This window comes from Mirounga angustirostris, unplaced genomic scaffold (genome assembly GCF_029215605.1).
Source record: "Mirounga angustirostris isolate CCGP_5_RB_7025 unplaced genomic scaffold, mMirAng1.0.hap1 SCAF_13, whole genome shotgun sequence".
Classification (NCBI taxonomy): Eukaryota; Metazoa; Chordata; class Mammalia; order Carnivora; family Phocidae; genus Mirounga; species Mirounga angustirostris.
This window is the reverse complement of record NW_026991721.1, coordinates 52961999-52988563: the sequence shown is the minus strand read 5'-3', so window position 1 is coordinate 52988563 and position 26565 is coordinate 52961999. Positions and strand designations below refer to the sequence as shown.

General features: G+C 47.3%; 1 long non-coding RNA gene across 1 annotated transcript; it reads left to right on the top strand.

Annotated features, from left to right (window-relative positions):
* The first annotated feature begins 72 nt into the window (after nucleotides 1-72).
* Nucleotides 73-25362, top strand: LOC135362368 (uncharacterized). The gene is made up of 3 exons (XR_010406969.1): nucleotides 73-1659; nucleotides 18593-18720; nucleotides 24519-25362. It is a non-coding gene; the product is annotated as an uncharacterized LOC135362368 (long non-coding RNA).
* Nucleotides 25363-26565: the final 1203 nt, after the last annotated feature.

Here is a 26565-nt window from a genome sequence, read left to right as displayed (position 1 = left end):
GGGCTCTGAGGTGACCTTGGGCAAGTCACTTCTCTTGGGATCTCAGCTTCCTCATTTGCCCACCAAGGCGCAGGTCCCCACTCTAAACCAAATCCTCACAGACCCTGCTGTGAGGAGCTGGTAGGAGCCAGGCTAGCGGAGGGCTTAGACAGATCAGGGACCTGGGATAACCGAGCAGTGCAGGAGCTAGGGCTGTTGAAAGTGACCTGAGACCCTCCTTTCTTCCCTTCTCATTCATTCAAGCCTCCTCTCTTAGCCAAGCCCTGGGCCAGGCACTGGTGAGAGAGAGATGCATCGGCCAGGGTACCACCCTCAGGAGCCCATGATGGCAGGAGGGGGGGCAGGAGGTGGGTGGAGAAGGGGCTCAGAATACAGGCAAGTAAACCAACATCTGCAAATGATAACGAGAAGCTCGGGGCACTGCGAGAGAATCCAGAGAAACGGAATCCGCTCAGTCTGCGAGATACAAGGAGGAGGAGGTGGCCTCTGGCTGGACTTTGAAGGAGGACAAATAAGAGCTTTGCGCTGGTGGACAAGGCGGAGAAGGGCATAGAGCAGAGGCATGGATGTGGAAAGAAAACGCTTCTCCTGGGGAGAAGCGTTTTCTAAAGATCCCTGCAAAAACTCCCCGGGAAGGAGCCGCCTCTGTTTGCCAGGCTCCGGAGAGACAACCTGAAGCAGAGAACAGAGAAGCTGGAATAAAAGGCCTTTCAGGTCTTTCTAAGGTTGGCAATTCTGAGCTGACCCCGATTAGAAGGAAAGCTCAGTGTCTCATTTCAGGACTAAAGAAGGATCTCGAGCCAAAGTTACACGATTACAAAACCCTCCATGGATCCATATGCCTTTGCCGGTGTCTTTCCTGGCCTGGGGGCCCTCATCTTCCCAGAATTCAGCTCTCAGCATCCTGTTCTGAAGTTCCCCGGTGAGGGCCTGGGCCCCATACCTCCTGCCAGAAGACCTGTGAGAGAGCTGTGGGTGGGGAAGGACCTGGAAGGGCCGTGGGTGGGTGGCCAGGGGCTGAGCCTCCAGGATCAGAACAGCCCAGCCAGCACCCTGGCCGCCAGACTCCCAGCTCGCACCCAAGTGGTACAAGAGGTCCTTTCACATGGACCCCCCAGTTACCCATTTCTCCCCTGTCCCCTTAAAACACAGGTACAGCAATCCCCTTAGTCACAGTTGTCCTCCTCTGCCAAGACTAGGAGACTTTGGCTTCTCTCTCTGCCCTCAGGGACGGTAGGTGGGTAAACTTAACATCATCCCCGTTCCAAGATGAGTCAGAATGGAGACTAGGAGGTTTTGGGGGGGGGCAACTCCAGGAGGCTAGGTCCCCAGAGAACGTCTGAGCTAGGGCTGAGGGACCACAGAGGAAGCCACCTCTTGCTTGTCTGGGTTCTAAGTGGCACAATTCCTTTTGATTCTTGGGTCCCAGTCCATGGAGGACAGAGGACTTGCTGACGGATTAGACGTGGGGGTGACCAGCAGTGAGGGGCCAGGGCCGACTCCGGATGCTGGTTTGGCTGACGTGTTCGTGGTGGAAAGGCAGAAGAGAAAGCCAGGGGAGAGGGCTACATAATGAGCTAGCAGGAAATGTCCATCATCTCCTTTAAAATTTCACCTTCTGCATAATAGGAAAAAAAATCGTGAATGACTGACAGAGAGGTAAGTTAAATAAACTGTTACATCTGTACTAGGAAGTATTATAAAATAGGAGAAAGGGGAAAGAGCCACAGTAAATTATGTTTTGAAAGTGGTTCATAGAAGAGTATTGCATAACAACCTAGTTTTGTAAAAAGAGATGTATGTCTCTGTATATGAATTTTTCTAAAAACTGAAATGGTAAACATCAAAACATTAAAAGTAGTTCTCTTTTTTTCTTTTCTTTTTTAAATTTGTCTAGAGAGAAAGAGACGGGGGCAGAGGGAGAGAATCCCAAGCTGACTATGCTGAGCACAGAGCCCAATGAGGGGCTCAATCCCACAACCCAGAGATCATGACCTGAGCCGAAATCAAGAGTCAGACACTTAGCCGACTGAGCCCCACCCAGGTGCCCAGTGGTTATCTCTTGATGATGAATCACTGGGGATTTTTGCTATCTCCTTTGTGTATTTTTCCCATTTTTTCAGAAGGAACCACAAGTGTTACTTATCTATGTGCTCTATTCTGAGGAAGATATGGAGTCTGGACTGACAGTTCCTTAAACAATAACAAAGAGTCTGAAGATATTTCTGTCCCTCATGTGTGTGTGTCCCCCCCAACCTAGTTCTGTCATGTGGGGAAGCAGCCCCTTGGCCCCAGGCAGCAGCTGAGTGTTTGCTTGTCTGGGTTCTAAGTGGCACAATCCCTTTTGATTCTTGGGTCCCAGTCCAGGGAGGACAGAGGCCACCAATAAATTGCATCAGGACCTCTGGCCCTGTGCTAGAAAGGCCCTGGGAGCTCACTCCAAGTGGGGTGAGGCCGACCTGCCAAGGCCAAGAGTCTGGAAGAGGAATAGAACAAGGTTAGGTGCTGTTGAGCTGGTCCAGGTGCACATGATAACTAAAATCAATACATTGTTCAATAAAAATGTATTGGATGAATTAATGAAGCTGCAAGATCAACTTTGTGAATCTTTTGGATACTTTGGGAATTCTTTCTTCAAATGACAAGTGAATTGAACAGAATTATAAAAAATTAACTCAACACCAAATGCTAGTCTATCAGCTGCCCCAGATTAGTAGTGCTCAGTCCCAGTAAGATCTGAGTAAGTCCTAGTGAGACACGCCACTGGCCCCTTGAGATCCAACTGAATCCTGTTCTTCCCTCGTGGCTGAGCCCAGTCCACGGTGGCAGCTTGGTTACATTCTGCTAAGTGAAGGGAAAAGGATGGAACCAGGGGCCTCACTAGCTGTACTCTTACTGCCCTGAGCTCATTAGTTTCTCACACTTCCCTCCAGAAGTTCTGCACACACAGGATGTCCTTGGACACTTGCCTGAAATTGGCAGAAAGCCCCTGACCTTTTCCTAATGAGAGCGTTATTAATGTTCTCTGACTCCAGAATGAGAGCTTACTGCTTTTTTTTTTTTCTGCCTTCCCTGAAAACTTATTAATGTAGGAGCATCTGAGGGATTTCAAAGTTGGCAATGACCTTGACAGTTTCTGCAACCACTCTGTCTGCGGTGCCCTCGGGCATTCAGTGGTATTTCATAGGTTCACATAAGCCTTCCAAGGAGCTCCACGATTTCTAGACCAATTCCCATCCAATCACCCTGACATCTTCTGAGCAGACAAGGTTACCATTTCCTGGCAATTATTCTTCGTCTTGTCTCCCTCTGTTCTGCACCACTGTGGTTTCTGCCCCTTAAAGTTGCCAGAGGCTTAGAATCAAACTCTGAGTCATGGACTCATGAAAGTCAGAGCTGGAAGGGTCCCGGGGGGCGGGCGGGGGAGGGGAGGCAGTGGGTCCAATCGTCTCATGTGTGAATTCATTTCCATTCCTTTCATCCATCATTACCAAGCTGCTTCTCTGTGCTGGGCCCAGTGCCAGGTTCTGGGGGCACAGAGCTGGTGTTCTGCAGTCTCCCCAGCAGCCCTTGAAGAATTTGCTCACACTCACAGGGTGCAGAGACCCTGTAAACATATCCAATTCATTCAGAAAAATAAGGCTTCCATAGAGGGCCAGATAAAGTCCAGGAGAGAGGAGCGTGAAATGAAGAAGCCAATTGCACTTGGTGAGATCAAAGAAGGCATCATAGGAAGAGGGGAGGTTTGGAATTTATAACTTGATGTTTTGAAGATAATAGTCGAGGGTGTGTCAGGGAGATGTGGGGGTAACAAACATTTCCAACAAAAACAGTGGCCTCTTGGTGCAGAGCCTGGGCTCTGGAGTCAGACCGGCTGGGTTTGAATCCACCTCTGTGTTACCCTAGTCAAGTCACTCATCTTCTCTCTGCTCAGTTTCTCATCTGTAAGTTTCACAGGCGCCTGCGTGTAAGGAAGGCGGCCGCATGCAGCCTGCAGTATGTCTCAGAGCGCCTTCTCAGGAAAGTTTTCCAGTAGATGGTAGTCAAGTGCTTGCTTTCTCAAAGTATCGTGACAGTTTGTGACAGACTGAAGTAAAGTGTCATGAGGAGGGCTGTCTTTTACTAATTTGCACAAAGGCCAGGTAGCTTGGCACCCATGGTGTCGTTCTGTTTTCAAAAGTGAGACTCTGGGGCGCCTGGGTAGCTCAGTCGGTTAAGTATCTGCCTTTGGCTCAGGTCATGATCCTGGGGTCCTGGGATCTAGTCCAGCACCAGGCTCCCTGCTCTGTGGCAGTCTCCTTCTCCCTCTCCTCCCTGCTCATGCTCTCTTTCACTACCTCTGTCTCTTTCTCTCTCAAATAAAACCTTGAAAAAAAAAAGTGAAACTCTTCCTATCAGGCAGGGGTCAGAGGAACTTCAGTCTTCTTCTTCTTCTTCTTTTTTTTTTTAAAGATTTTATTTATTTATTTGACAGAGAGAGATAGCGAGAGCAGGAACACAAGCAGTGGGAGAGGGAGAAGCAGGCTTCCCGCCGAGCAGGAAGCCCGATGTGGGGCTTGATCCCAGGACCCTGGGATCATGACCTGAGCCGAAGGCAGACACTTAACGACTGAGCCACCCAGGCGCCCCAGTCTTCTTTTTTTAAAGTAGACTCCACACTCAGTGTGCTCAGTGTGGAGCTTGAACTCCCAACCCTGAGATCAAGACCTGAGCAGACACCGAGTCAGACACTTCACCTACTGAGCCACCCAGGTGCCCCCAGAGGAGCTTCAGTCTTCCTGGGTCTCTTGGGGCGTCAATGGAGAAGTACCCCTGGCTGTTCGGTCCTGCTGCCCACCGGCCACACTCTTCTCCACAGAAGCCCTGGAGGGATGGGGCTCCTTTCCCTCACTGTTCTGTCCCTTCAGTCCCCCTCCCCCCCGCCATTACACGCCTAGCTGGGCAGGGGATGTACCTTTCCGCACAGATGGTTGGGACCATCCTAAAAGGCAATGCCGAGAGGAGATCGTCTTTATTTAAGTCGCTGAGTCTGCAAGCCCCCAGCCCCAGCCCCTGTCCTGCTGAGAGGGATGAGGTGAGTTTATTTCCTGCTCTTCAGAAGAACCAAAATGTGCCCCATCACCCTTGAACACAGTGTCTCTCTAGGTGAGGTTTCCCAAGTCCTCTGTCAGAGTCACCTGAGTGCTTACTAACCTGTCTTAGCCTTACACCAAACCTGCACCTCTGCTGAGTCAGAACCCTTGGGGGGGTGGGGTGAAGCCAGAAATCTGTGCTCCTAATAGAGTTCCCAGGTGATTTGTAGGCCTGTCAAGTTTTGGAAAATTCCACCCCTTGGTTCTCTCTTTCAAATAAAGGAAAGACTTATTGACAGTTCTGGTCAAAGGATTTTACAAAATTCTTTAGTTCTCCTCATGATGTGGGAGGGTGTGTGTGTGTGTATGAGGGGAGTGTATATGATGCATATATGCATATATGGTGTATAAGCATAGGCAGTGTGTGTGTGTAATATATGTGTGTGATATGTGTGCATGTGTGAGTCATATGTGTGATGTGTGTGCATGTGTGAGTCGTATGTGTGATGTGTGTGCATGTGTGAATCCCATGTGTGGTATGTGTGCATGTGTGAGTCGTATGTGTGATGTGTGTGCATGTGTGAATCCCATGTATGGTGTGTGTGCATGTGTGAATCGTATGTGTGCATGTGTGTATCGTATGTGTGATGTGCGTGCATGTGTGAATCGTATGTGTGACGTGTGTGCATGTGTGGGTCCTTTCTGTGACGTGTGCGCATGTGTGAATCGTGTGATGTGCGCATGTGTGTATCGTATGTGTGACGTGTGTGCATGTGTGTATCGTATGTGTGATGTGTGTGCATGGGTGTATCATATGTGTGATGTGTGTGCATGTGTGAGTCGCATGTGTGCATGTGTGAATCGTATGTGTGCATGTGTGTATCGTATGTGTGACGTGTGTGCATGTGTGAATCGTATTGTGACGTGTGTGATTGTGTGTATTGCATGTGACGTGTGTGCCTGTGTGAATCGTATGTGTGACGTGTGTGCATGTGTGAGTCTCATGTGTGGTGTGTGTATGTGTGTATCGTGTGTGTGATGTGTGTGCATGTTTGAGTCATATGTGTGATGTGTGTGCATGTGTGTATCGTATGTGTGGTGTGTGCATGTGTGAATCGTATTGTGACGTGTGTGCATGTGTGTATCATGTGTGCGCATGTGTGTATCGTGTGTGTGACGTGTGTGTATCGTGTGTGTGACGTGTGTGCATGTGTGAGTCGTATGTGTGATGTGTGTGCATGTGTGAATCGTGTGACATGTGTGCATGTGTGTATCGTATTGTGGTGTGTGTGCATGTGTGAGTCGTATGTGCGATGTGTGTGTCATTATGTGTGATGTGTGTGCATGTGTGAATCGTATTGTGACGTGTGTGCATGTGTGAATCGCATGTGTTATGTGTGTGCATGTATGTATTGTATGTGTGATGCGTGTGCATGTGTGAATCATGTGTGATGTGTGCATGTGTGTATCGTGTGTGTGCATGTGTGTATTGTATGTGTGATGTGTGTGCATGTGTTGTATGTATGTGTGTTGGGAGGGCAACAGGCAGGCAGGGGGAAGGTGGATCAGTTTTTCACAGAACATATTGAAAGACAAAAGTCCTGGGCGGGGATGCCTGGGTGGCTCATTCGGTTGAGTGTCCAACTCTTGATTTCAGCTCAGGTCTTGAGGGTCGTAAGATCAAGCCCCATGTTGGGCTCCATGCTCAGTGGGGAGTCTCTCTCTCTCCTCTGCCCCTCCCCCTGCTTGCACACGCGCGGTCTCTTTCTCTCTCTAAAATAAATAAATAAATCTTAAAAAAAAAAAAAGATAAAAGTGCTGGGGTTCCTGGCTGGCTCAGTCGATAGAGCATGCCACTCCTGACCTCGAGGTGATGAGTCCAAGCCCCATGTTGGGCATAGAGCTTCCTTAAAATAAATAAATAAATAAGTAAGTAAATAAATAAATAAATAAGCTTATCTTTGGGTAGTGAAGTTAATAGCTATTTTTCTTTTGCCTTCTCTACATTTTTCAACTTTTCAACAAAGAGCATATATGACTTTTGCAACAAAAAGAAAAAAATTCAAAGGAATTCACTGTGTTTCATTGCCATCCACGTTGAATCCCTTAGTCCCAGCAAATCCTATGAGTGAGCTGCTAGCCTAGTCTGTTGTGTCAGTGGAAGAATGCTCACTGACTTCTTTTAGTGTGGCTACAGGAGCCGTCTGGAGACAGGGACCCCACCCTGTTCTGTCACCCAGGGCTCACCCAGATGGCCTGGTAGGGCCTTGGCAGGGTCCTGAGTGCTGGATTCCCAGGGTTCCAGGCAGCTTTGGAGCTGGACCCTGGCCAATGGGGGGCAGCGGGCGGGAAGCAGGTACAGAGTCCAGCTCTGGAGAGAGGCCTGCTAAGAGCCAGGATGCCGCCAGAACACTTCCATCCAAGAGAGCTGCCATAGCTCCTCACCTCCAAGACATGCATTGCCCTCCTTGTATTGATTTTTGAAATGGAGGGCAACATCTGGGAATTGACAAGTACATTTAGTGAGGTGACACTTCTTGTTTTCCCAAAAGGCTCTTATTAAACCTGCAAGTTATACCCAGAATGTGCACAGTGTCAGGCTCACAGTGGATGCCAGTAAATATCTCTTAATAAATGAATACATATATTAAAAGGGAAAAAGTAATATCTATCTTTTTATAAGAGCAATATGCCTCCCATTGATCCCCAAGTAAGCGATGCTTGCTGGGCGGGCTCCCCTGGGCTTGCTTAGCTTGGCACAGTCCCCCTGGGGACATTGGAGAAACACAGTGACCCTGTGAGCCGTGTCTGAGGGGACAGGCATTTTCCGTCCAGAGCTCCTTAACCACCTCCCCAGGAACATGAGAAAGTGTCTGCTCAAAGCACAAAGTGTCTTCTCAGTGCTGGATCCCACTGTGCCTCCCCCTCCTCCCCTCCATGGCTTGTGCCATTCCCGTGCAGAGTAGGCCTTTTCCTTTGGGAACGTCTGTGCTCACAGCGGGTGAGGGATGGACCCGAGCAGCCACAGTGTAACCAGTTGCTTATTTAAGGCAACAGGCACCTCCCACTCCTATTCCAGAGCAAAGGAATGATGACAATATTTAAATTTTTTTAAAGATTGATTGACTGATTGATTGATTTGAGAGAGAGAGAGTGTGCATGCAAGCGGGGTCAGGGTGGGTAGGTGGGAGGGTATGGAGAGGGAGAGAGAGAACCCCAAGCAGACTCCCCACTGGGCATGGAGCCCAATGTTGGGCTCATCCCACGACCCTGAGATCATGATCCAAGCCGAAACCAAGAGTAGAACACTCAACCGACTGAGCCATCCAGTCGCCCCAGGAATGACAACACTTAAAGGGAGGTTAGGCTGAACCCTTCTAATACAAAAAAATATATGACTCATTCCAGATGTGGAGTATTTCATCATTATAAGAAAATTAACTATTTTGAATGGTTGTCCCCTTGGCCTCAGAAGGGTGTGACTGAGACCAGCGTCTAAAGGGATGTGGCGCGGTGTCTGGCTGGCTCACTCAGTTAAGCGTCTGCCTTCAGCTCAGGTCATGATCTTGGGGTCCTGGGATCGAGCCCCACATCAGGCCCCCTGCTCAGTTGGGGGGTCTGCATCTCTCTCTCTCTTCTCTCACTCTCTCTCAAGTAAATAGATAAAACTCTTTAAAAAATAAAATAAAATAAACAAAATAAAATAAAGGGATTTGGCATCTAGCTAGTCATCTCTAAGTGGGTCCCCTTGGTGGGCTGGGCACCTCCACCCCCATTCTCCAGCTGCTGTTGGCTCCCAACCCCCACCCCACTCCAACACCCTATTAGGTGCAAGTGGACAGGAGGATAAGGGCAGACAAGGATTAACTTGACTGTTGCAGACGTAACATGGCATTGGGTCCTTCTTCAAGATAGCCGTGCAAAATCCTTGGCATTTGTCTTATGGGAAGGTCTGTGGGTCCCTCGCAACCTTTCCCCATCTCTGGGGAAGTCCCTTGATTTGGCTTTGCCTTCTCTGGCTGAAGCTATACTTTTTTCCTCAGCTCAGCTCCAGTTCGTCCCCTCTGAGGTGCCACGTGCCCTTCTAGGAGGTCGTCTTAATCCAACTCCTCTCCATGGGGGCACATCTGGCCCATTGGGAAAACCCCAGGCATCCTTGCTGGGCTGTTCCTAAAGCACCACCATCTCCTGATTTGGCCACCAGTGGGCGCCCTAAACAAGCCTCTAGCCAATGGACATTTTCAGGTGCCAGTCAGGTACCCATCTGTACTCTCATTAAATGTCCAGGCACACAGGCTACATTCTCTGGATGGTTTCCAGGAAGCCCCCCTCAGTTGGCTTAAGTAAGGAAGAAGCTTCCTTTGGCCTTCCCATCTTGGGGTCAGGGTGGGGCACAGGCAGGGACAGAGATGGACAATACTATCCAGTCTCCAGTGAAACCCTCACTTCCCCCTTCTTTATCCGGCTTTCTGTGTATCTTCAGTGGGGGTTTTAGTCTCTTAGTAAGTCCCATGGAGATTGTCCTTCCCTTGGCCCGTGGTGCCTCCTTGAACTCTCTGAGACAAACAGGAAGTTGCCTCAACCCTATCAGGCTTCACTGATTCCAACAGCTTCTAGATACACAAGGAGTCTGTGGGATGTGAATTCAGATCCCCAGCCTTTGTCTAACAAGTCCCTTGGGCAAGTTGCTGAACTTCTCTTGGTCCCAGGTTCCTTACTTGCAAATTGGGTTTTAAAATCCTTATTTCGCAGAATTTGGAAGAAGTTTAGACCGACAATATTGCAGGGCATTTGGCATAGTGCCTGGCTTATAATAAATGTTCACTAAATGGGAATCATTATTCACATGGTCCTGCTCAGATGTGAGCTTCCTGCTCTGGGCCTGGGAGGCATCCAGGCTTTGCAGGGCTGCTCTGCAGAGGGATAAGCTCATCCATTATTCTGCCCGTTGCCAGCTTGACTCCCTGAGGAGTGGTAAGGAAACATCACAGGTGTTATCTTCACAGAGGGTGAGTTCCCTCTCTACCCTGTCACCTCTCAGCTAGGTGACCTTAAATATCTCTGAACTCCTGGTCCCACCCCTGAAAAGTCAAGACAATATCAAACTGTTTCGGAAATAAACCTTCCTTGCTCTCAGTGGGCTATTATAAGGATGAAATTAAGTGGCATATGGCAGGTGTCTGGCCCAAACCTTGCGGCCTGCGAGCCCTCAGCAGTGATTAATTCCCTCCTCCTCTCCCTGCGAGGGAGCAGTGGGGATGGTGTCTGTCACCTGCATGTCTTCATCCACAAAACAGTTGTGACGGCTGAAGAAAAGAGTCTCTTGTACCAGGTCACCCGCACTGCAAAGGGTGAGCAGGCTCTGACCATTAGCAGGAAGAAAGAAGAGACCAGCAGTTCTGGGAACAGTTCCTGAAGAAGAAGCCACTTTAAATTTTGCTCCCCAAGGAAGATTCAAAGCAGTCTGTTCTGTTGAAATGTCTGTTTCTCTCGGGAATCGTTTGTATGTGGTCGGTAAAGGGGGGTGCAGTGTCCGGATTACATGGGAGCCATATTGATTCTTTTTTTTTTAATTTAAATTCAACTAGTCAACATACAGTACATCCTCAGTTTCGGATGTAGTGTTCAGTGATTCACCGGTTGTGTCTAACACCCGCGCTCGTCACATCGCATGCCCTCCTTAACGCCCATCCCCCAGTTAGCCCATCCCCCACCCCCTCCCCTCGCCATATTGATTCTTTTTTTTAATTTAAATTCAACCAGCCAACATACAGTACATCCTCAGTTTCGGATGTAGTGTTCAGTGATTCACCGGTTGTGTCTAACACCCGCGCTCGTCACATCGCATGCCCTCCTTAACGCCCATCCCCCAGTTAGCCCATCCCCCACCCCCTCCCCTCGCCATATTGATTCTTTTTTTTAATTTAAATTCAACCAGCCAACATACAGTACATCCTCAGTTTCGGATGTAGTGTTCAGTGATTCACCGGTTGTGTCTAACACCCGCGCTCGTCACATCGCATGCCCTCCTTAACGCCCATCCCCCAGTTAGCCCATCCCCCCCCCGGCCATATTGATTCTTACGTGACATATCCTAGCATGTGCGTGTCTTGAAGCAATTAGGAACAAGCTTTCTCACGACTAAAGAGGAAGCTGCAGCATTTTATGAAGATCTTACAGAAAGCTGAGAAAGTGCTTTTCTCTGGAGCCCGTTGTTGCTGACGTAACGGCTTCAGGAACCAGTGTCCTCTCCACTCTGTGAGGCTCTCTGGGGAAGCGGATTGTGCGGATGAAGAAGCTGTGGAGATACTTCCTCTTGGGTCGATGAAAACTCGTTTTACGTTTTGAAGAAGTCTAAACCTCAGTTGAGGTTTTTCACTTTGGTGACTCCAGCTCTGTGAGAGGCGAATGCCGTAAACACCCCCCATCGGGGAGGACGGCCCTCGGGCTGAAGGCTGCTGGCACGCAGTGACCAGGGGCCGGGGGCAGGAGCGCGGGCAGCCACGGAGCCGCCATTGATGAGGACTGGTGCTGGTTCGTTAGAGCTCTGCTTACAAAGACCCACAGGTTTTTGTTGTTTTTTTTTGTTTTTTTTAAGATTTTATTTATTTATTTGAGACAGAGAGAATGAGAGAGAGCACATGAGAGGGGGGAGGGTCAGAGGGAGAAGCAGGCTCCCTGCCGAGCAGGGAGCCCGATGCGGGACTCGATCCAGGGACTCCAGGATCATGACCTGAGCCGAAGGCAGTCGCCCAACCGACTGAGCCACCCAGGCGCCCAAGACCCACAGGTTTTAAGTGATCTGCCCCAAACTTACTCTTCGGTTGTGGCTAAACCCGATCATTTTTCCCCCAGAGAACTGTATTTTATTCAAGGGGTTTTAATCCATCATACCCATTATTTATTTTGATGCTCAAATTAGCCTTTACTTGGCTAGTGGGGCATTATCATCCTTTGAGCCCTTCCTTGATTTGTTTTTCCTTTTTAAAAATTTACTTGTTTTATTTAAATTCAATTAATTAACATATAGTGTATGATTAGTTTCAGAGGTAGAGGTCAGTGATTCATCAGTCTTATGTAACACCCGGGGCTCATTACATCCCATGCCCTCCTTAATGCCCATCACCCAGTTACCCCATCTCTCTACCCTCCTCCCTTCCAACAACCCTCAGTTTGTTTCCTATGATTAAGAGTCTCTTATGGGGGCGCCTGGGTGGCTCAGTCGTTAAGTGTCTGCCTTCGGCTCAGGTCATGATCCCAGGGTCCTGGGATCAAGTCCCACATCGGGTTCCCTCCTCAGCGGGAAGCCTGCTCTCCCTCTCCCACTCCCCGGGGCTTGTGTTCCTGCTCTCGCTATCTCTGTCTCTGTCAAATAAATAAATAAAATCTTAAAAAAAAAAAAAAAAAAGAGTCTCTTATGGTTTGTCTCCCTCTCTGGTTTCATCTTGTTTTATTTTTTCATCTCTTTCCCCTATGATCCTCTGCTTTGTTTCTTAAATTCCACTCACGAGTGAGATCATCTGATAATTGTCTTTCTCTGACTGACTTATTTTGCTTAGCATGATACCCTCCCCTTCCATCCAGTTGTTGCAAATGGCAAGATTTCATTTTTTTGATGGCTGAATAGTATTCCATTGTATATATACGCCACATCTTCTTTATCCATCCATCTGTCAATGGACATCTGGGCTCTTTCCATAGTTTGGCTATTGTGGACATTGCTGCTATGAACATTGGGGTGCATGTGGCCCTTCTTTTCACTACATCTGTATCTTTGGTAAACCCTATAATTTTTCCACCACAAGATCTTTGCAAAAGGATTTTCTTTGTTTTATTTTCTTTTCAGGGTCATACATATGGCATGACCACATTAGGATACAAATGCCCACATTAGGATCCCATGGGCCAATCAGGATTACCCAAACCTCCAAGAAAGCAAAAATTAAAGTGATTTTGGGGTAGTTCCTGTCCCCTCAACCACATGTTTTCCAGGTTTGATGAAAGCCATGTTACCAGAACAAGAGAATACTCCTCATATAGAAAAAAAAACAAAAAAAGTAAATTTCAGATGTAAGTAAAATTCGGATGTTATCTCCCTCCAGGAAGCCCTCTCTGCAGCCTTCTACCAGGTTGGGCTAGGGGCCCTCCTCTGGGCTCCCTCAGCTTCCTGCATTTCTCTGTCTCAGCTCAGAGTGCGTTGTGTGGTCACTGCCTCCACCCCAGTCTCGCTGGTCCTTGGGGGCCGAGGGCCCAGCACAAGGCCAGGCCCTTGGGTGGCATCCATAAGCACTGCGTGCTGAACAGGATGAGCCGGGAACACAGTTTGGGGTTGGTGAATAGAATAGTGTGGTTCTGCCTGTATTTCCAGCCAGTGAGAACTTACTTCAGAGATCGTTTACCCCTCTAAGCCAGGAGTAAGCCTGTGTGTAAACACTTTTTACAAAGTTCGTGAAGTATTTAGCTTTGTTTACTAGCTTTGGCACAGGCCTCCTCCCAGCCTAGAAATCCCCCCGAGGCTTGAGGCGCTGTGCGGATGCATACAAAACCCAGGATGGGACCAGAACGCTGCGCAGAACAGTGGAGAAAACCGAAGCAGGAGAGCATAGGGAGGATAAAAAGTCCGGGGCTGTGAATTAAGCCATGCTCCAAGCCACACTCTGACATTCACATGCTCTGGGACCCGGAGGGCCACTTTGCCTCTTTGGGCTCCAGTTTCCTCATCTGCAGGAGGCCTTGGAGTAGGTCCCACCATTTGTTTGACATGTGTTGCAGGACCTATGTGGTGCCTCCTCAGAGAGAAGAGGAAGTAACCTTTACTGATGGGACCAACGATGTCCCAGGCACTTTGTATCTAATATCTAATTTAATGCCTCCTCCAAGGTAGGCATTATTATCCCCATTTTATAGCTGCAGAAATGGAGGCTCAAGAGGTTAAGTGACGTAGGGGCACCTGGGTGGCTCAGTCGGTTAAGTGTCGGACTCTTAATTTTGACTCAGGTCATGATACCAGGGTCATGAGATGGAGCCCCGCAACAGGCTCCATGCTCCATGCTCAGCAAGGAATCTGCTTAAGATTCTCTCTCTCTCCCTCTGCACCCCCCCACCCCCGGCTCATGCTCTCTCTCTCTCCCAAAAAAAAAAAGACGTTAAGTTTAAGTGACTTATATGTGCTTGTGGAGCCAGCGAGGAACAGAGCTGGAATTGGAACCCAGGTCTGCCTGACTAAAGATTAAGACGGTTCCCACCCAACCTGAACAGTCTGTGAGTCCATGACTTAAAAAAATAATAATTCCTGAGAATGTATATTCATCCCCTCCCTTAGATCTGGGCTTTTAATCTTTAAATGAAAAAGGGAGGGACACCTGGGTGGCTCAGTCGGTTGAACATCTGCCTTCGGCTTAGGTCATGATCCTGGGGTCCTGGGATCGAGTCCCGCATCAGACTCTTTGGTCAGTGGGGAGCCTGCTTCTCCCTCTGCTTGCCGCTCCCCCCTACTTTTGCTCTCTCTCACACACAAATAAATAAATAAAATCTTTAAAAAAATAAAAATAAAAAATAAATAAATGAAAAAGGGATTCTGACTCTGAAAATGGATAATGTCCTGTTCTAGCTTATATGTTAGAAAAAGCTGAAAGATGGCTCACTCATCCCTCCATCCATTCATTCACTCATTTGTTCAACAGATATTTATCGCATGTCTATGTATGGACCACACACTGTTCAAAGCATTGGGTAAGCGTCATGAACAAAGACAGATGAGGTCTCTGCTCTCATGGAACTGACATTGTATTGGGAAGACCCAATAAAGATGCTAAATAAGATGATTTCAGTTTATTGTAAATTCTAGGAGAAATGTAAACTAGGAGAAACGATATGGCAGATTGCAGGTCTACCTAAGTCAAGGTGGTTAGAAAATGGCCTCTCTGAGCAGATGACATTTGAGCTGAGATCAGGTTGAGAAGGACCAGCCATGTGATTATCAAGGGAAAGTGCTTCCTAAGCTGAGGGAACAGCAAGTGAAAAGGCACTGAGGTAGGGACAAGCTTGACTATCTGAGGAAGAAAAAGGAAGCCAGTGTGGCTGGAGGAGATCAACAATTGGGAAAGTGGCAGAAACGAAAGGTGGGAGATGGCGCCATGAGGCCATGGTACAGAGTTTACACGGCTAGGCAAAATCACCAGCAGAAGGTAAACAGGCTCATGATATTCGACCTTAGAGACACTCTGACCCAAGCATCTCACATTGGTCCAGCTGAAAAGACCTGTCCGGAGACCCAACAAAGTCAGCAGGTGGTGGAACCAAGGGTTAGTAGAAGGCCATAGTCTCCCTACTCCCCAGGGTGTTGAAACAGAGCTCTTGGCCAATCCAGTGACACCCTAACTGTAATGCAACTGCCCAGGCCAGTCACATCTCTGTCCTGATCAACTGCACCAACCTTCACTGGTCTTCTGACTCCCACCCTTACCCTCCTAAGGTTTATTGTCTACACCGCAGGCAGAATGAGCACGTTAAAACTTAGTTTAGATCATGTCAGACCTCTGCTCAAACTCTCTGATGGTTTCCCTGTACCTCGATGTAACTGTTCATTTCTATGTCCCCACCAGACGTGAGGGCAGGCTCTTGTTGGATATCCCGGGAGCCTTGGTGTGCTGAACATAGGCTCTGGAATGTTAAAAAAAAAAAAAAAAAACCCTCAATAACTGCTGAAGGAATAAACATGCATAGATATAAAATCGTGCAAGCAAGCACACTAGGTGATTTGCTTTATGCCCTGCAGAGTTGTCTGGTTATCCCTCAGGTACAACACATTGGTTAAGAGCATGGGTGTTGAACCAGACTGCCCAGGTTGAAAACCTGTCTTTTCCACTTACAAATCTTGCAAATGACAAGATTTCATTTTTTTGATGGCTGAATAGTATTCCATTGTATATATACGCCACATCTTCTTTATCCATTCATCTGTCAATGGACATCTGGGCTCTTTCCATAGTTTGGCTATTGTGGACATTGCTGCTATGAACATTGGGGTGCATGTGGCCCTTCTTTTCACTACATCTGTATCTTTGGCAAACCCTATAATTTTTCCACCACGAGATCTCCTTGGATAGTTATTAGCCCCTTTGTGTCTCAGTTTCCTTGTTTATATAATGCAGATATTAATAGCATCTAACTCACAGGGTGGTTGCGAGTATTAAATTAGTCAGGATATATGAAGTGCCTGGAACAATTCTTGGTACCTCCTGACTGCTAGTCACTGATATTATTTTTTTTTTTAAGATTTTATTTATTTATTTGAGACAGAGAGAATGAGAGACAGAGAGCATGAGAAGGAGGAAGGTCAGAGGGAGAAGCAGACTCCCTGCCGAGCAGGGAGCCCGATGCGGGACTCGATCCCGGGACTCCAGGATCATGACCTGAGCCGAAGGCAGTTGCTTAACCAACTGAGCCACCCAGGCGCCCCAGTCACTGATATTATTACTGATATCTACATATGTAGTGGGGAAAATGAATGCAAGAAAGGTCTAGATGGCTTCCATGGCAACTCCTGGTATTGGAGTCAAAGCCGTGTCTTTGGAGGGTTCCCCTAATTAGTTGGCATGAACTTGGGCAAGTCACTTCACCCTTCAGAATCTGTTTCCAAATCTGAAAAAAGGAAGATCATCTTACTTCCCCCATTGGAAGATAGCTTTGAGATTAAGTGAGATTATGTATATCAAGTTTCTGGCACAGGACCTGGTACCTACTCAAAAGGCAACAACTGTTTCCTTTCTTCCCCCCCACCCCCCCCAGCCTTGGGATCCTTGTTAAATGGGCCTGAAGCTGCCCACACCCTCGGGGCCTAGCACACAGCCCGGCCCTGTAGACAATAAACAGCAAACAGACAAAAACAGCGAACAGACAATAAATACTTGTGGACTCTTACTTACGTAGGCTGCCTTGGCAATATTTCACATATCTGTCCCCGGGGATTCACTTTTTTCTAGAAAAGTTGTCCAGAGCATCATCATCTCTCATGGTGGTTATGCTGAAGACCACCTACTGACCTCCTCACTCTGGCAAGGGCTTGACCCTCCTGCTGTATTGAACAGTTTTCTTAAACATTAAGGAGCATACATACTTGACAGATGAGTCACCTAGTCTTGTCTGTTCTAGTGAGCAAAGGTGTCTTAAATCAGTCTCCTGCGCTCAGCCCTAAGTCAGACCGAGTCGTCTCTCACTGGGACTGATATGACAGCCTCCTAGCTGTCTCCCTTCTTTCCTTCTAAGCCCCACACAGACTACCGGCATGACCTTGCTAAAACGAAAATCTCATCATGCCTTTCCCCTCCTGGAAACCTTTTATTGGCTCCCCACTGCCATGGCATAAAGCTGCCTTCCTCTTCAGCCTGGTCTTTTGCTCCCCCACGCCCCCTTCTGCCCTCCACACTCCCTTATACTCCTCCAGACCTGCTTATAATACCACAGTAGCCCTGTGCTGCTTTAGGCCTCTGTGTCTTAGCATATGCTGTTCCCTCTTCTTCAAATGACGCCACGCCTGCCCTCCCTGTCCCCGTCACATGATAAACAGCTGCCCATGCCTCCAAACCCAGTTCTGCTGAAAGCGTCGTCTGTGCAGGAGGAGATGGCTGACACGTGAGCCCCCCCCCCCCCCCACTGCCATACATTTGCCCTAGAAACATTGGGCATTCTCTGTGCACCAGATTGGTCGGATCCCTGTGGGTGCAGCCGGCACCCCGTGTGGATGTGAATGGTGCTCCTACCTGCCCTGTTTCCTACCCTGGAGCGCTGAGCTCCAAGCAGCTCCTGGCTCTCGTCTCTTAGTCCCCCTCTTCACTGAGTGCTCACTCGGGGCTCACACATGGGGCAGACCCATGAACGACCTGCATCGTGGGCCCAAATGGTCTGTCAGTCCCTTTCTGAAGACTGAGGAAGGCAAGCGCGGAACGGAGCAGGACAACTTCCAAGATCTAACCAAGGCTGACACGGTCTCTTGCCTCTTATTTTGCAATCTTGCCAATCACTAACGAAAAGATGCTTTCGCTTTGGCTGTCCTGGGACTCCTGCTCAGGCTTTGGCTGAGTGGTTCCCAGGGGCCAAGTCCTCAGGAAACTCCCCCTGCAGCCCCCAGAATGCTGGGCCAGTGACCAGGTCACACAGCAGCCCACATAGTGCGAAATCAGCTTTGCCACCACGAGGGTGGCAGGAAATAAGTAAGCTCAGGCTCTGGCTTCCACTGTTCAGAGCCTCGGTGTGTCCATTCTTTTCTTTTCTTTTTTTTTTTTTTTCTTATTTATTTTTTATTCTTATGTCAATCCTCATACATTACGTCATTAGTTTTAGATGAAGTGTTCCATGATTCATTGTTTGTGCATAACACCCAGTGCTCCATGCAGAATGTGCCCTCCTCAATACCCACCACCAGGCTAACCCATCCTCCCATCCCCCTCCCCTCTAGAACCCTGTTTGTTTTTCAGAGTCCATCGTCTCTCACGGTTCGTCGTGTCCATTCTTTTCTTTAGCAAAGCTTGCTGATGCTCACTTTGTGCTTGGCACTGAGGACGGGGAGACAAATTAGCCTGTCCCCGCCCTGGAGGAGCACCTTGTCTGTGGAAGCGGGCAGCATGTTTCAAGACACTTCTCGGAACAAGTAAGTCACCACATGGCTAAGTCCCAAAGAGCTAGTTCCTGAAGGAAGAAGGAACATGGTGCATTCTAAGAATGGCAGGAAGACAGGTGGAGGGTACCTGGAGATCAGGGGAAAGATCCCAGGTGAAACGGGACACGTTGTGCAAGGTGGAGGTACGGGGAGGAGCACAGCCTCGTCGCTATAGTAAGAGCTAAACTAACATGGGTGTGGCACTCACTGTGGGCCAGGCACTCTTCTAGATGCTTCCCGTGCGTTACCTCCTCTCATTGTCCCAATAAGCAATGAGGTTAATTGTGATTATTATCCTATGAGCCATGGAAAGCCATTGAATGGTGTCAAGCAGGGAAAATAAATCAGAGTTATATATGCGAAATTTCCTCTGGCTCTGGTGTGGTGCATCGAGGGGGGTCAGAGTGGATGCCAGGACACCCATCAGGAGGCCTCCACAGTAGGGGACCAGGGGCCAGATGCCAGGAGTCTGGACCTGGGGGCTGGCTGTGTGGGTGGGGAGAAGTGGGCATTTCTGGGGGCTATTAAGGAGGAGAGTTGACAGAACTGGTTAGCGCTTACTCATTCTTCAGGACTCAGCCAGGCCTCCCACAAACCTCCCCTCCTCCTCTAGGCTCCTCCAGCCTTGGCCACCTTGCTTCCTTCTAACAGCCCCGATCTTACTCAACACCAGATTCCAGGCCCATTTTCCAACAAGCACATCACAGAAAGCCAGCTGTCCAAGTGAATAATTCCTCAAACCATCACTTTGCCAAAAGGCTAATAAGCCAGAAGCTAATTCATAATAAGCCGAATCATTCAAAGCTAATTCCTAAATTTGTTTGTTTCCTTTTATTTTATTTACTTATTTTTTTTTAAGATTTTATTTATTTATTTGAGAGAGAGAGAATGAGAGAGAGCGAGTACATGAGAGCGGGGAGGGTCAGAGGGAGAAGCAGACTCCCTGCCGAGCAGGGATCTCGATGCGGGACTCGATCCCGGGACTCCAGGATCATGACCTGAGCCGAAGGCAGTCGCTTAACCAACTGAGCCACCCAGGCGCCCTACTTATTTTTTTTTTAAGAGAGAAAGCGCACATGCGTGCGAGCAGGGGGGCACAGGTGGGGGCTGTTGCAGAGGGAGAGGGAGAGCAAGAACGAGAATCTTAAGCAGGCTCCATGCTCAGCACAGAGCCCACACAGGGCTTGATCTCAGGACCCTGAGATCATGACCTGAGTGGAAATCAAGAGTCAAACCCTTAGCTGACTGAACCACCCAGGCGCCCTATTATTACACTATTGTGTAATTTATAGCAGTTGGTATTAGATGGGACAGGGTTTTTTTTAATTGTTTGTATTAAGTATGTAAAAAAGAATACTTATACAAATATGCATAAGGTGTAAAAAACAATGATACAACAAAACTCCTGCACCCAAAACCAGTTTTTAAAAATGAATATTATTGGGGCCAGTCAGTTGAGTGTCCAACTCTTGATTTTGGCTCATGATCTCAGGGTCATGAGATCGAGCCCTGCATCGGGCTCCACACTCAGTGGGGAGTTTGCTTGAGATTCTCTCTCCCTCTGCCCCTCCCCTGCATGTGAACACACTCTCTCTCTTTCTCTCTCTGTAAAATAAACAAATTTTTAAAAATGAATATTACTGTTACCTTGGAAACTCTAGTGCCCCTCCCACATCCCGTCAACTTCCATCTCACTCCAGAGATAATCACACTCCTACATTTTCTGCCTTTCTCCCTCACTTTTCTTTATAGTTACATATTTGTATCCTCAAAGAGTATTTTCTTAGTTTGTGTGTTTTTGAACTTTAAATAAAAGGAATTAGAGTATATATATTTTTCTGTAACTTATTTTTTCATTCAATGTTATATTCCTGAGATTCATTCTTGTTGATGTATAGAATTCTTTTTTTTAAGATTTTATTTTATTTATTTCTAAAGATTTTATTTATTTATTTGACAGAGAGAGAGAGAGAGCACAAGCAGGAGGAGTGGCAGAGGGAGAGGGAGAAGCAAGCTCCCCACTGAGCAGGGAGCCCAATGCGGGGCTCAATCCCAGGACCCTGGGATCATGACCTGAGCCGAAGGCAGAGGTTTAACTGACTGAGCCACCCAGATGCCCCTTAAAGATTTAATTTTAAGTATCTCTACACCCAACATGGGGCTGGAACTTATACCCCAAGATCAAGAGTCATATCCTCCACCAAATGAGCCAGCCAGGCACGCCTGATGTGTAGAATCTAATTCATTCATTTTCTTGGCTATATAGTAATCTGTTTTATGAATACATTATAATTTATGTATTTGTTGAATTAAGGGACACTTACAATGCTTCCAGTGTTTTCTATTACACATAGTGTTGCTAGGAAGATTCCTGGATATGTCTCCTGGGGCACAGATGATATGGAATTGGTCTAATTCATTCCTTTTTTTTTAATTTTTAAAATTTATTTGTCAGAGAGAGAACACAAGCAGAGGGAGCAGCAGGCAGAGGAGAGCTGAGCAAGGAGCCCGATGTGGGATGACCTGAGTCGAAGGCAGATGCTTAACCGACTGAGCCACCCAGGCAGCCCAGTTTAATTCATTCTTTACAACAATCCTATGAAGTACAAATACTTAGCCTCATTTTATAAAGTACTTGAGGTTCAGAAAATTTAAATGACTAAGGGTATGAATCTAATAAGTGCAAGATTTTATACATTGTATCTCCCCATATCATGAAGTGGTCTATGAGAAGAAAAACCCAGCCTCTGACCCATTCTTTCAGCAAAGAATTCCTCTCCGGACAACTCCTACCCGTGTTCCCTCCACCTCCGTATCCCATTCTTCCCAGCACATCACCAGTCCCTCCCAACCTCATTCCTCCCTGTCCCCTCCTCTCCACCCCTTAAACCCACCATTGTCCACTGTTCAAATTGATGTTGACCACCCACTGAATTAGAACAAAGAACCAAGGACCTTAATGTCCCACCCGCCTCTTCCCACCTTCCCTATCGCTCAGCCTCTTGCCCCCAGACAAGAGTCTTCCCTCCTCCTCTGACCACCCACAGCTCTTCCCTACTCTGATGAACCCGATTGCTTGGCCTGGGATTTAGCATAAGCCTCTCCCAGATGGGAGCTCTTTGAGCAAGAGTCCCCTCTTTCATTTCTATTTCCCCAGCAGCCCCAGAGAAGTTTTCCCTAGTGGTATTTAGCACTTTCTATCTCATGTTATTTTTTAAAAAAATTTTTAAGATTTTATTTTTAAATAATCTCTATACCCAATGTGGGACTCAAACCCACAACCCCAAGACCAAGAGTCTCACACTCTACTGACTGAGCCAGCCAGGCACCCCTCTATCTCGTGTTATAAAGGACCTGTTTTATTCGCCTTTATCTCCCCAGATCTCAGCTCAGGGCCTTGCACAGAATGAGTAACAAATATTTAATGGAAGAATCCGTTTTCACCCAAACCACTTCCCGTGCTGTGCTTGGATTAATTTCAGTTAATGTTTACTGATCTGCTATAAAGCACCAAATACTGTGCACAGCCCTCCTGTTCTGGGCCAGCCAAGGCACTCGCTCCATCTCATTCCCCAGGCTCAAGCAGAGGGCCTACCATGCATCTGGTCCCTTCCTGGGCATAGTCTCCTTCAGAAACCTCCTGGAAGTCTGGCCCCTAATAATAAGCACTAATATTCACATAGCTCTTTCACAGCTCCAGCAGCAGCGCTGTCAGACCCATTTGATCTGCCCAGCCACTCAGTGACTGCTACAGGTGTCATGATCCCCATTTTGCCAATATGAAGACCGAGGTCCAGAGATATCAAATGATGGACTCTGGTCCACGTAGAAAGTCTCCAGAATTGAATCCAACTTTTCTAAAGCGAGAGCCCTTGCTTTTCCACTACAGAAATCTTCATGACAGTTGACAAGTCAGTATGGTGTAGAGGGAAAGGCTGCTGGCTTGGTATAAGTCAGCCTTTGAGTTTGAGTTTCAGCTTCATCACTTAGTAACTGTGTGACTTTAATCAAGTCATTAGCTTCCCTAATCCTGAGTGTTTCATCTCCAAATGAAGCAGTAACATCTACCTCACAAGGTGATGAAGATTCAAAGGATAAAAAAAAAAAAATGTGTATAGGGGCGCCTGGGTGGCTCAGTCGTTAAGCGTCTGCCTTCGGCTCAGGTCACGATCCCAGGATCCTGGGATCGAGCCCCGCATCGGGCTCCCTGCTCGGCGTGAAGCCTGCTTCTCCCTCTCCCACTCCCCCTGCTTGTGTTCCCCTCTCGCTGTGTCTCTCTCTGTCAAATAAATAAATAAAATCTTTAAAAAAAAAATGTGTATAAATTGCCTTACACGCAGTCAGGACTCAGTAAGCATGAGAGCCTTACCTGGCCCCACCATGCCTGTTCCCCACCCCGAATCTCTATGACAATAATCCAATACTCCAAGTTCTGTGCCCTAAACTATTAGTCTTTGCATGCAGAGAATTGCTCACCCACAGAAGATGAGGACACTGGGTTCAGCACAAAGGACAAATGCATATTAATTTCCTCATTCCGGGGCGCAGTTCTTTATTTTCCTCTGGTTGGTTGCTTGCCTTCTCTGAGACTTTTAAGAGTATATAGGTTTGGGTTTGCCCATAGCCTGATGTGGCCCGCTTTAGCTACAGAGCATGGTTTCAGCCTTCTTCTGCCATACTGAACTCTTTCCCCCACCCACCAGCTACCAATCTACAAAGGAGTCTGTGGTTCCTTGAAATCCACATCACCCTCAAGGGAAATTTTTTATAGCTGTTTTTAATCTAAGAAACTATTCCCTGCCAGACAAATGGTCTATCAGTCCATTTCTGAAGACTTAACTAAGTGTAAATGATGGGGGCAGGCCAGATCCTAAGACCCAGAGGGGGCCCCGCAGGACTGGTCAAGAGGATCCCTGGCTGTGCACAGGATGGAAATGAAATGCCAGCTAGCAGGAAGTGAGAGCGGAGTTTATTGTAGGTATAGACAGAGAGTGCAGATACAGACAGAGTGTCTGGGAGACTCAGAAAGGAAAGGAGGGAGTCTGGGCTTTGTTGGGGTCTCAGGGGTTTTATTGAGGTTTGTGGTCTGGTATACCTGTCCTCTCGGGCATTGGAACCCCTTAGAACAAAGACGGGGGCCCAGGTGTTACTCCTTGGAGCCCAGGCGCGTGATCGTGGAGCTGTCTAGCCCAGCTCGGGTGGCCTGGGATACGAATTGATAGCTGCCTCTGCTCATTCTCACCCAGTCCTTCCTTAGATGTTATCTGTTTTAAAAAAGGCATTAACTCCTTGTCCCTTACAAGTAGGACATGCACTATTTGCATTCGGAGGCATGTGTAAAGTGGGATTGCAGGTTCTAGCAAGAACAGAAGCAGGGAAAGGAGCAAAAAGCAGGTTTTCATGTAGTCCTTCAGTTTCCCTATCTCACAAAGTCATGTGGCTCACACCTGTAATAATTACTATAATGACTACATCTGGCAGTTACTGGGCATCTATAAGGTGAGATCGTGTGTATAAAGCACTAAGTGCACTAAGTGCTTTATACACACGATCTCACCTTATCTTTACAACAGAACGTTGGGATGGGTGGTTATCTGTGTTTTGAAGATGAGAAAACTGAGCATTAGAAAGGTTTGGTGACTTGCTCAAGCCTACACTAGTCACAGAGCCGTGGTTCAAAACCCTGTCTGATTGCAAAGCTTGACTTCTTTCCCTGCCCTAAGAAGTTCCCCAGAAGCTTTTTATCTTGATGAAGTCCCAAAAGTTCATTTTTGCTTTTGTTTCACTAGCTTTTGGAGATGTATCTTGAAAGAAGTTGCTGTGGCCGATGTCAAAGAGGTTACTGCCTATGTTCTCTTCTAGAAACAGTCAACAAAACAAAGAGGCAACCCACAGAATGGGAGAAGATATTTGCAAATGACACTACAGATAAAGGGCTGGTATCCAAAATCTATAAAGAACTTCTCAAACTCAACACCCAAAAAACAAATAATCAAGTCAAAAAGTGGGCAGAAGATATGAAAAGACACTTCTCCAAAGAAGACATACAATGGCTAACAGACACATGAAAAAATGTTCATCATCATTAGCCATCAGGGAAATTCAAGTCAAAACCACATTGAGATACCACCTTACACCAGTTAGAATGGCAAAAATGGACAGGGAAAGAAGCAACAAATGTTGGAGAGGTTGTGGAGAAAGGGGAACCCTCTTACACTGTTGGTGGGAATGCGAGTTGGTACAGCCACTTTGGAAAACAGTGTGGAGGTTCCTCAGAAATTTAAAAATAGAGCTACCCTATGACCCAGCAATTGCACTACTGGGTATTTACCCCAAAGACACAGATGTACTGAAAAGAAGGGCCATATGCACCCCAATGTTCATAGCAGCAATGTCCGCAATAGCCAAACTGTGGAAAGAGCTGAGATGCCCTTCAACAGACGAATGGATGAAGAAGATGTGGTCCATATATACAATGGAATATTACTCAGTCATCAGAAAGGATGAATACACAACTTTTTCATCAACATGGATGGAACTGGAGGAGATTATGCTAAGTGAAATAAGTCAATTATCATATGGTTTCACTTATTTGTGGAACATAAGGAATAGCATGGAGGACATTAGGAGAAGGAAGGGAAAAATGGTGGGGGGGGAATTGGAGGGAGAGATGAACCATGAGAGACTATGGACCTGAGAAACAAACAGGGTTTTAGAGGGGAGGGGGGAGGGAGGATTGGTTAGCCCAGTGATGGGTATTAAGGGGGGCATGTACTGCATGGAGCACTGGGTGTTATATGAAAACAATGGATCATGGATCACGACATCAAAAACCAATGATGTATTGTATGGTGACTAACATAACACAATAAAATTAAAAAAAAAAAAAAGCTCCCCAGTCTGTTAATGGAAAGATACAAACCCAGAAACAAATACTTCATTCCTTGCAAATGTCCCTTTTTTCTGATTATAAAATCTGGTTCTGAATACAAAAGTCCTCCTCTGGGGGAGGAGGATTAAGGACTGAGATGACAAGAAGATTTACTTTTGAGTACTTTTTTGTACTTGGTGTATTTTTTCTACCTGTGTAATTTTTTTTTTAACCTAACAAAGGTGGCTGGGGGGTAGAATATGCCACCCAAAATGTGCCACTTTGGCAAGTGGATTATTTTATGCTGAAGGCAATCAAGACCCAGACTCAGGAAAAGCTTTTTACTGTGCCCTCCTCCTCCCCCCCCCCGCCCCCCCCCCCGCAACTGCCTAAAAGAATTGAGAAAAGGGGCTTGTAACCAGGAAGAGAGCTATTACCTAAGATCACATTTTCATCTGAGAGACTTACCTGCATGGTAGGGCAAACATTTGTTTACCAAACATTTGCTCTTCTCACCTTTCTTTTTTTTTTTTTTTTTTTTAGAGATTTTATTTATCTGACAGAGAGACAGCGAGAGAGGGAACACAAGCAGGGGGAGTGGGAGAGGGAGAAGCAGGCTTCCCGTGGAGTAGGGAGCCCGATGTGGGGCTCCATCCCAGGACCCTGGGATCATGACCTGAGCCAAAGGCAGATGCTTAATGACTGAGCCACCCAGGCACCCTCTCTTCTCCCCTTTCTGTGAATTGCCTTCCTCAGCCTCTCCCTTTTGCAATCCCAGGCCCCTATCCTTGTCCTTAGCTTCGAAAGGTATAGAAGCCTCAACTGCGTGGTTGCTTTTGAATCTCGTATCTTTTGGGGGACTTGTTTTTCTCCTGTTAAGCTATCTTTTTATTGTAGGTTGGGTCTCAGCCAAGAACCTAGAAGAATAGAGGAATAATTATTTTCCCACCCTTATAGCAGTTTTA